The 11,722-nt window shown below is 34.2% G+C and overlaps 1 non-coding gene across 1 annotated transcript; it reads right to left on the reverse strand.

The window, feature by feature from the left end:
• Positions 1 to 10,049: 10,049 nt before the first annotated feature.
• LOC112745791 (small nucleolar RNA R71) lies at positions 10,050 to 10,153 on the reverse strand. The gene has a single exon (XR_003173702.1). It is a non-coding gene; the product is annotated as a small nucleolar RNA R71 (small nucleolar RNA).
• Between the last annotated feature and the right edge of the window lie 1,569 nt (positions 10,154 to 11,722).

Here is an 11,722-nt window from a genome sequence, read left to right on the forward strand (position 1 = left end):
ATAGCCTCATGCTGATGTTCCTTTTAGAGGAGCATTCAAGTGAGGTTTCAGTGAGAGAGAGAAAAGGAGAGAGAGAATCTGATATGAGATGAATGAATGAATGAATGAACAATGCATGATGTATGAGTCATCATGACCTTATTATTATTATTGTTAACTTTTCTTAACAGAATGAATCAGATTCTCCCAAAGTAAGTCTAATTCAGAACCACATATTCCTGATAATGAATCAAAACGGCCCCTTCCTTTTCCCCTAATAACACTTGTAACTGTTTCTGGCAGCAGCTATTACTGTTACAAAAATATATATCACGGAAAAGAGCTTTAACTATAAATTATCTGTTTAATGATATTTAGTTACGTCACATATACTGATTAGAGTGAAATGAGTACAATATTATTTTAAGGGAAAGTATGAGGAGTCAATGGAATATTTATACAATATATACAATAGAGATTTAGGGAGTATTAGAGATATAATCATTAGTGTTACCCTTTTCCATCAATTGAATCTTTTGGGATGAGTGGTATCATAACATAGTATTAGAGTGTTAGATCTAAAAGGTCAAGAGTTCGATCCTTGGTGAACCCCAAAATCAATTTAATTTTTTGGGAAAATGTTTATTATCCCTAGTACTCGGATGGTTATTCTAGATAGTAGGAGGATGTTCATTTTGTAACTCAATAACCCATTGTACACATTGTATAAATAATCCATTGTCTCCCTAGCGAGATTCTTATTTTAAATAGAGTTGGTATTTGGTAGTATATGAATAGTATAGTATCATAAATTGCTATTTGGATATTATCTATTTGCTTGAATTTATAAACATATACAAATTTTTGTTGTTGTCTTCCATATCATGATATATTATAAGGTCAATAAGTTAATTCGATATTTTATTGTCAACTTTTTAACCTAAAAAGTAGGATTTTTTTTTTTTTTTATAAAGTTGATTGATTAGGATAAGATTTTATCTTTTAACATCCCTACATGCATCTTCTGATGCATGCGGTTCATAAAAGATGGTAAAAATAAATTAATGTATAAATTTCAATCCTTTTTTTATTATTTTATGATTTTTTTTAGAATGGACATTTTAAAATTTTTAACAAAGAAAAAGGTATTTTTCTTATAATTTTTTTTTTAAATAAAGAAGACTTTTGAGCTCTTCTTTTATCCATATATATAGAATGTATTTAATTTTTTGAACTAGTTTTTCATTGATGTATTGTTTTCATCGAGATCAACCACTAAATGTATTTATATGTGTGTAGTTTAATTTATTTTCAATGTATATTTATATTTTAACATATATTTTATACTAATAGTTGATTTTGGTGTACACATAATAATTGTGGAGATTTTATCTATTCAGCTGTTGACCTATAATTACTTATTATAAGAGTAGAAATTATTTTTATTTATAAAAATTTAAAATATTTATAAATTTATCCATAAATGAATAAACTAGTTTGTATTTATAGAAAATAAATAAATTATTATTTTTATTTATAAAAATTTAGTGCACAAAAAAAATTAATTTTTATATATTTAATTTTTGGGAGTATAAAATTAATTTATTCTTTCATAAATAAATTTATCGGCGTTTTAAATTTATAGTGTAGAAATGATAATTTATTTTTTTATTTAATGTTTTTCTACTAAATTTTGTAAAATTTAAATATAAATATAACTATAATATCTAATAACTTATATTTATCAAAATTTTTACATTTTATATTACTTTGCTATGTAATTTATGAAAAAATGTCAAATAATTTAAATTAATATGAAATTTTATAATTTTATAGAGTAAAGTATTATTTTAGTCTCTATTATTTGGATTAAGTCTTAATTTTGTTGCTAATGTTTGAAACGTTTTATTTTTTATCCAAATGTCTTATTTTGTCTTATTTTAATCTTTTGATCAAAGTTAATATTTTTTTTCTTCAAAATATTCCTTTTTCTTTCGTTCTCATGTTCTTCTCGATAAGAATAATAATCTTAATTGTTGTTGTCATAATTGTAGTTACAGTTACTTGAGAGTGAAATTGGCATAAAAATTAAAAAAATAAGAAAATAATGTAATAGAGAAAAATATTTTTTTAATAAATAGTTTTAGTTTTTACTAAAAGATAAATATGACAAAATAAAACGTTTCAGATTTAAAAACGAAATTATCACTTGACTAACGATATTTTTTCTTATGAAAAATACTAGGGGGTCAGTAACATTTGGGATTTATAGTCATCAAATAACTATTAATGAAGCTTTTAATAGTGTGAGATTAATGTGAGATTTCATCCAATGGTTCATTCTTTTTTTATGGTTACATGCTGACCAGAATTTGATAAAATTACTGAACCCTAAACTTTTCCTTTCCCTATTTTATAATACATTCTATAATGTATAAGTTTCGAATCTAATAATACATTTTGTAAGAGAAAAAAACAATTGTTCATAAAATATAGCATTTACTTAAATTAAAGCTTACAGCTATATCATATATAATTCTATCCGTAGAAGAAGGCATTGCATAAAGCAACAAACTTAAATGTAACAGAGAAAAAGAAGAGTGTGAAAAAAGAAAGGGAAGTGAATCAGGCAGATGAGATGCATTGAATTAAAGGGAGATAGATCATAGATGAGAGTTTAGAAATGGAATTGGCAAATTGATAAGTCCCATTATTGGAAGCACAATTCTGAAATATGAATGCAGGCTTATGGACAATGGTAGGAAAGGAAAGGGAGTGAGACTTGGCAAAATGGCAAGTCATTCACAGTGACAGAGACAGAGACAGAGACAGAGTGTGTGTGGGGCCTCTCTGATTATGTAATGTGCATTGTGCATGTCTTCCCTCTCTTAGCCCCTTCTTCTTCGTCCTTGTCCTCATTCAGTGAGTGCTGACAGCTTGAAAAGTGAAAACGCAATGCAATGCAAGCCTCTCCAACTGTTAAGACTTAAGAGAAGAGAAGAGAAGAGAGGAGAGGAGTCTTCATAAATGCAATGTAGCAGGGTTTGTCCCAATGCAATGCCTTGTCTGTTTTTTATGGTTTAACTTAATTAGTAAGGGGGACTTGTCACCTCTGCCAACATTCCTCACTATCTCCACCGTTCATTTTGTGACTAACCTACGTCATCATGCTTATTATTTATGTTTTTATATATTCTTCCCATAAAAAACTTATGAAAAATACCAGCAGACCAACCCTTGTTATTAATATTAGTCAAAATTTAGAGTCAATATTTTAATTTTATAGTATTAGAATTTATAATTTAAAATTTAAAATATATAATATTGCTTAAATGTTGGATAAAAATAATAAATTTTAATGATAGTATATATTGCTCAAACTTATAACTTTTATAATGACCTATTCTCTAAAATAACTATGTGTTGGATCCATATGTTTTTAATTGATATCATATCTCACATAATTATATTAGAGTGTATTTGATTAATATTCATAGGGCAATTTTCTTAAATAAGTTGTTTGATTCTAATATTATCTAATTGTCCTAATTGTAAAATATTTAATTATATTTCGGTTTGATTTAATTATATATAATTTGCGGGATTCTAGAACGAATTACACATATAAACATAATTCGTGGCAGCCTAAAACATATTAAAGGATATAGAAAGTCAATAAGTCAACATAATTCGTTGGAAGCTGCAGTTAATTAAAAGAATATTATGCCTGAAGGTAATTTATTCGAGACTGCAATGAATTACTTGAGTATAGAAAAGCATAATTTGTTGCTCTCTATAACGAATTATAAGCATAGACTAAATAACTATTTCGGATTGAAAAATTATAACATAATTGAATTATTACTTAAATAACTATTTTTTTTAACTCCATTAAAAAATTGTGAATATTTCAATGACAATTTTTTAATTATTTTTATGTAAAAATTTTTGTTTTTGATCTTTGGATGATAAATTGTAGGGTTAGATTTTAATGTTATAAAAGTGTTGTTTTTATTTAAAATTTGGCCAAATAAATAAATCAAACTTTTATACAAAATATTTTCATAAAAAGATGTTTTTGATATCTTTATTTGAGTAGCTTCCTTAAAAAGTTATTCAACGTTCGAAAACTACCTTTATCATCCTCTTCAACTCTGAAACCTTTATCATTAACAACACTCAAACTACAGAAGCAAAATGCTCCAATCCCACTCTACCATTTTGCGCTCAATAGAAATGGTGCTCCATATCCAAACTCAATATTAGATTAACACAGAAATGGAATCGAGCACCTATCAAAATTCAGATCTAAGGTATATAAAAGAGCCAAAGCTTGATATGCATTCTAAATCATTGAACTAAGCATGCCTCGAAAATCTAGATCTAGATCAAGTAAGTGATGTTCGTGATCTGAATTCCTAAAGAACGTAGCTAGCTAGAAAATAGAAAAAAGAGAATGCATCTTCTTGAGAGAAGCAAACTAAAAGAGAGTGAGACCAAGTAAGACGATGAAGAAGAAAGGGCCCTAGACAGCCCAATTGTAGAGGGCCTTGCTGGGATCCTCACGGTAGGGGTTGGGGAAGACGGTGAGCTTGAGGTTGCTAATGATTCTGGAGAGATCGCGCTTGACAGTATCCCATACAGTCTCGGTGAGAGCGTTGGGGGCAGGGCCGAAGCCAGAGGCGGTGATTTTGGGGCGGGAAGAGAGGAGGGAGAGCATCGACGGAGGAAGAAGGAGGAGGAATGGGACGGGGAAGGAGTGTGGTTAGGGCTTGGGAGGGACGGGCTTAGGGAGAGGAAGGGGGAAGGAGAAATTGCAGATACAAAAAATGAGGGTGATGCAAAATTTTTTAAAACCACAACTTGGCAAGTGTACCGAATTGTATCGAGTAATATCACGGTGAATGAGCTATCGTTTCCACGAAGATTAAAGGACTAAACAACAATGATTAATTGATTATTCTAATTAGACAAATTAAGAAACAGAGGAATGAATGAAGAATTAAAGCAAATGTCTAAATAGAGGCAAATAACTAGCAAACAGTGAAGGAAAACAATGATGATGGGAATGTTAAGGTTTCAAAGATGTTAATTGTCTAGAAAAATAATTCATGTGTTCATTTATTTGAGGCATGTAGGGATCAATCGTAAAAAATCATAAATAATCAAATTCCAATTCCTTGATAATTCAATTTCTCTTTAACTCATATAATCGCTAATTCTTTAGTCAATTATTTAAGAAAAGAGGTAAAGTACAAATCTGATTTAGTTTCAAATAAGATTCAAGAATAGTCGTTAGGTTGAATTATATGTCGCTTATTCAAGTTAGTCTTAAACAATTGAAATTTACAAGAAAGAATGATTTTCAAAAGTTTTCTAATCCAAATTTTATGTTATTTATTCAAACTAGAGCAATTAAAAATCATAAAGTGTCACACACTCTTTGAAACACTATTCCTAGTTAAATAAAAAATTCGTGAGAAAGAGTTTTCAAGCTAATTCCAATACCACTTTTTCCAAAACAATATTTAGAATTCAAAATGGAGTTAGAATATTTTCCAACAATTCTAAATCTTTAAGAATGAAGAACAAAAACTCAATCGTGAAATAGATTAAAACATACACCTCAAATAAAGCAAAATACTTAGATTAATAATCCATAAAAAGATAAACAGAGCTCCTAACCTTAACAGAGGAAAATGGTTGCTCGTGGTGGAATCAAAATAGAATTCTAAAGTGTGATGTCAAAAACATTCGTCCCCTATTCGTGGACAGAGTCCTTCTTTGAAATCAAAAACTAAAACCTAAAATTTAAATTCAAAACTAAATCAAAATAAACTCAAATCTAATCAAATAAAATCTTTTTTTAATGACTCTTAACTAACTAGTGATTTTTCTTATAATTCAGGTTCAAAGCTTCATGATTCAATTCTTCAGTATCATGAACTTGGAGTGGTAATTGAGCTTGTCAACTTGGGCGTGTGGCACGCCCTTGTTGAAGAGGGATCGAAGGCGTGTGGAGCAACAAAGCAAGGAAGAGACATTGAAGAGCTCAAGCACTCCATAAGATCTTCAAGAGGAAGAACAAGCCGCCATCACTAAGGTGGACCCGTTCCTTAATTTCCTTGTTCTTTATTTTCTGTTTTTCGAATTTTTATGCTTTATGTTTATCTATGTTTGTGTCTTTATTACATGATCATTAGTGTCTTAGTGTCTATGCCTTAAAGTTATGAATGTCCTATAAATCCATCACCTTTCTTAAATAAAGAGTGTTTTAATTGAAAAGGAAAAGAAGTGCATGAATTTCAAATTTTAAAATAGATTAATTATTCTGATGTGGTGGCAATAATTCTTGTCTTCTGAATGAATGCTTGAACAGTGCATATTTTTGAATTTGTTGTTTATGAATGTTAAAATTGTTGGCTATTGAAAGAATGATGGAAAAAGGAGAAATTTTATTTGATAATCTGAAAAATCATAAAATTGATTCTTGAAGTAAGAAAAAGCAGTGAAAAGCTTGCATAAAAAAAAGTATATCCGAAAAAAAAAGAGAAAAAGAAAGAAAAAGAAAAAGCAAGCAGAAAAATCCAATAGCCCATTAAACCAAAAGGCAAGGGTGAAATAAAAAAGGATCCAAGGCTTTGAGCATCAGTGGATAGGAGGGCCCACAGGAATAAAATCCTGGCCTAAGCAGCTAAACCAAGCTGTCCCTAACCATGTGCTTGTGGCGTGAAGGTGTCAAGTGAAAACTTGAGACTGAGCGGTTAAAGTCGTGGTCCAAAAGCAAAAAGAGTGTGCTTAAGATCTCTGGACACCTCTAATTGGGGACTCTAGTGATGCCAGGGCATTTTGGCCAGTTTCACTGACCTTTTCTTTACTGTTTTTAGGATAGTTTCATGCATTTCCTTAGAAAATAAGCTACTTTTGGGTAGATATTCACTTACATCTTGATTCAAGCATACATTGTTCACTTTACATGATTTCATGAGGATTTTGCATGAATTTAATGACAAATTGGATGTTGTACTTCCCATGACTTGGATTAGAACTTTGATGCACTCTATTGCTTGATTTCAGGACAAAGGAAGCAAGGAAGAACCACGTTAGCAGCCACGTTAATCTAATTAACGTAACTCCTAACGTGGAATGGGAGTAACTTGCAAAGTTAATGAGAAAAGTAATTGCCAATAACGCTCTCGAAGCCATCATTGCCCACGTTAAGAGTCACGTTAACTAAGTTAACGTGAACTCTAACGTGGAGGAAAGGAAATGGAGCCAACGTTAGTGACACTTACCTTTGTCACTAACGTTGGACCAAGCTCATAAGTGGCCACGTTAAGAGCCACGTTAACTTAGTTAACGTGGGCTCTAACGTTAAGAAGCAAGAGAGAAGCCAACGTTAGTGACATTCACCTTTGTCACTAACGTTGGCCAAGCCTCCATAAGCCACGTTAACTCCTACGTTAACTTAGTTAACGTGGAAGTTAACGTGAAGCAAGAATGTGATCGCCAACGTTAGTGACACCTAACATTGTCACTAACACTGGAATGAACCCACACAAGCCACTATGAGCCACGTTAACTCCCACGTTAACTTAGTTAACGTGAAAGCTAACGTGGATAAGGGAATGATGAGCCAACGTTAGTGACACTCAACTTTGTCACTAACGTTGGAGATGGCTAGCATGGCCACGTTAGAAGCCACACTAACCTAGTTAACGTGGACTCTAACGTGAGAAATAGGGGCATATTGGAACGTTAGTGACAAAGGTAAGTGTCACTAACGTTCTCGAAGGTTGGTAAGCCTACGTTAAAAGAGCCACGTTAACTAATTTAACGTGGACTCTAACGTAGGAAAGGGGGAGACTTCTCAACGTTATTGGGAAAGGTAAGTCTCAATAACGTGTGCGAAGGACAAAGAGGCAACGTTAGTAGCAACGTTTGTGCCACTAACGTTGGAGTTAATGTGGCTCTTACTTTGGTGAGGAACGTTAGTGAAAAAGGTGATTGTCACTAATGTTCTCAAACCCACATTTCCACTTAAACGTTAACACCACTAACATCCTGAGCTAAAGTCTCTGCCCACTTCACACTTTCTCTCTGCAAGTAAAACTAAGCCCAATGAAGAAGATAACTGCTTCAAACTCAAGATCCAAAGGCCCATACCCAAGACTTGAAGAGCCAACTAGAAGATCAGAAGAGTAGTATATATAGGAGTAGCTTTGAATTAAAATGAGAGTTGGAAATTATAGGGAGCCTCTTGGCATAGAATTACTCTCTGTATTTTACTTTCTCTGCACTTCTAGTTTCATCATGTATTCTCCATCTTTATTTTCATTTTCCAGAGCTATGAACAACTAAACCCCTTTCATTGGGTTAGGGAGCTCTGTTGTAATTTGATGGATCAATACTAGTTTTCATTATTCTCCTTCTATCTTTTCTCTTGATTTTACTTGAAAGCTTTTGATCTTCATCCAATTGGGTAGTTATCTTGGAAAAGAAGGTATTCAAACTTGGATCTCTTCTGAACCTTGAAAGAGGAATGAAGAGATCATGCTAGAAATGCTTTCTCATGCTGGACCAAATTGGGTTTGGATGGATATGTGACTATAATCCTCTCAACACTTGATTTGGGAAATGCATGTGGTATAATCAGTGACTATACTTCATCTCTTCTCATGAGCAATTGACCAAGGAATTGGCTATTGATCAAGATTTGAGAGATTGAATTACAAGGAATTGTAATTCGATCACTTAATATTGCCAAGGAGATCAATGAGTGCATTGATTGAGGAAGAGATGAAAATGAAATTGATCCGGAGAATGCAACATCTCCTGAGCCCAATGAACTCCCCATTTCTGATCTTACCCATTCTCTTTAATTTCTGTCATTTACTTTTATGAGCAATTACCCCATTCCCATTTAAGATTATGCAATTTACTTTCCGTCATCTACATTCAGCTCTTTATTTCTAGCATTTACTTTTCTGTTATTTATTTTTCCGCCATTTAATTTTCTGCAATTCTCAACTCAAATTCTGATTCGCTCAACTAGAACATTCCTCTAATTAAAGTTGCTTGATCAATCAATCCCTGTGGGATTCGACCTCACTCTATTGTGAGTTTTTACTTGACGACAAATTCGGTACACTTGCCGAAGGAAATTTGTTATGAGACAAGTTTTCCGTGCATCAAGTTTATGGCGCCGTTGCCGGGGATTGATTATGCATCAACAATGATTAAATTGGAAGATAACTAGATTGAGCATTTTTGTTTTGTTTGATTTAATTTTCTGTTTGAGTAATTTACTTTTAGTTCTGGTTAATTTCTTCCCTTCCTCCTACTTTTTCAATTTTCTTTGTTATTTACAATTCAGTTCACTAACCCACTAACTGTTTGATATATTGCATCACTCACACTAACAGTAACTCTAACAGAATACTTTCTACATTTATTTTCCTTGCTTGTGCTTTGTTGGTTGTATGACAGGGAGAAGAAGCGGGGCTTCAACTTCCTTTGATTCTGAACCTGAGAGAACCTTCTTTAGATTAAGGAGGGAAGCAAGAGGAAAAAGAGTGGTTGGTGCCGAGGAAGAGGAGGAATACTTTGAACCAAACATGGAAGAAAACATGAAAAACCATCATGAAGAAGAGGCTCACAACCATGGCGGGGGAGGTCGAGCAAATCATGCTGGGGAGGATAGAAGAGTTTTAGGCTCTTACATCAATCCAAACCCAGGAAACTGTGGAAGTAGCATTCAAAAGCCAACCATCCATGCCAATAATTTTGAACTAAAACCACAGCTCATCACCCTTGTTCAGAACAACTGTTCATTCGGAGGAAGTGTCCAAGAAGACCCCAATCAACATCTAACCACCTTCCTGAGAATATGTGACACAGTGAAGTCTAATGGTGTTCATCCTGACGCCTATAGACTGCTCTTATTTCCATTCTCACTCAAGGATAAGGCAGCCAAGTGGCTGGAGTCTTTCCCGAAGGAGAGCTTGACAACCTGGGAAGATGTGGTGAACAAATTCTTAGCAAGATTTTACCCTCCTCAATGAATCAATAGGCTGAGAGCTGAGGTCCAAACTTTCAGGCAACAAGATGGTGAGACTCTTTATGAAGCATGGGAGAGGTTTAAGGACCTGACAAGGAGGTGTCCACCTGACATGTTCAACGAATGGGTGCAGCTACACATTTTCTATGAAGGCCTGTCATATGAATCAAAGAAGGTAGTAGACCATTCATCCAGAGGATCTTTGAACAAGAAGAAGACCATTGAGGAAGCCATAGATGTCATTGAAACAGTAGCAGAGAATGATTATTTCTATGCTTCTGAAAGAGGCAACACTAGAGGAGTAATGGAGCTAAACAATGTAGATGCTCTGCTGGCCCAAAACAAGCTCATTACCCAGCAGCTGGCTGACCTCACCAAGAAGATGGAGAGGAACCAAGTAGCAGCAATTACTACTTCATCAACAACCCAAGAAGGAGTGAATGAAGAAGCAGAGGGTAGTCAGGAGCAAGCCAACTACATTGAAAATTCACCTAGGAAAAACCATGATCCATACTCTAAGACCTATAACCCTGGATGGAGGAATCACCCAAACTTTGGGTGGGGAAATCAACAAGACCAAGGCCTTGATCAAAGACACCCAAATCCCAACAATGCAGCCCATCAACATTTCACATCTAGACCATCTCAACACCCCCATAACAACACCTCTCCACATTCATATCAAAACCAAAATAACTTACCTCATCCATCCACCTCTAATCCCAATCTACCATCATTTGATGACAGACTCTCAAGAATTGAGAATCTACTTGAAGGCATAGGCAAAGAGATTCAAGACAACAAGGCATTCAAGGAGGAAGTGCGAGCCAATTTCAAGAACCAGGGAGACACAATCAAGAGGTTGGAATCCCAAGTGGGGTATCTCTCTGAGCAGATTCCCAAACCTACAGATGGATTCTCAAGTGACACAGAGAAGAATCCGAGAGGTGAAACAAAGAAAGTAAGATGGGAAGATTGCAAGATGGTCACTATAAGTGATAAGGAGACTGAGGATAAGCCAAACAAGTCGGCAGAACAACCTGGAGATACCTCAACAGAGAAGGAGGAAAAAGATCACCAAGAACCAGAACTCTCACAACAGGAGCTGCTGAGACTTTATGCACCCTTTTCCCAACGACTCAATGGTGCTGTTGAGAAGAGAATATACTCAAGATTTCTTGACTTGTTTGCATCTCTGCATGTCAACATACCATTCATCAAGACCATCCAACAAATGCCTGCATATATCAAATACATGAAGGAACTGCTCCCTAGGAAAAGCTCACTCAAAGGAGGCCAAACTATAGTAATGAACAAGGAGTGCAGTGCCCTCATTCAAACCTACAAAAAGAAAAGATCCAGGGAGTTTTCATGTCCCCTGTGCCATAGGAGAAACAATGTTTGATAAAGCACTCTGCGATTTGGGAGCAAGCATCAACTTAATGCCCTTATCCCTGGTGAAGAGGCTGCAGATCAATGAGATAATGCCCACAGATGTAGTCATCAGGCTAGCAGACAAAACTCAAAAACAAGCAATAGGAGTGGTGGAAAATATGTTGGTAAAGGTTGGGAAATACTTCCTTCCTATAGACTTTGTCATCCTGGACATGGAAGAGAGTCACACCCACCCAATCATATTGGGAAGACCATTCCTAGCTACAGCCAGAGCACTCATAGATGTGG

This window comes from Arachis hypogaea, chromosome 14, assembly GCF_003086295.3.
Source record: "Arachis hypogaea cultivar Tifrunner chromosome 14, arahy.Tifrunner.gnm2.J5K5, whole genome shotgun sequence".
Lineage (NCBI taxonomy): Eukaryota > Viridiplantae > Streptophyta > Magnoliopsida > Fabales > Fabaceae > Arachis > Arachis hypogaea.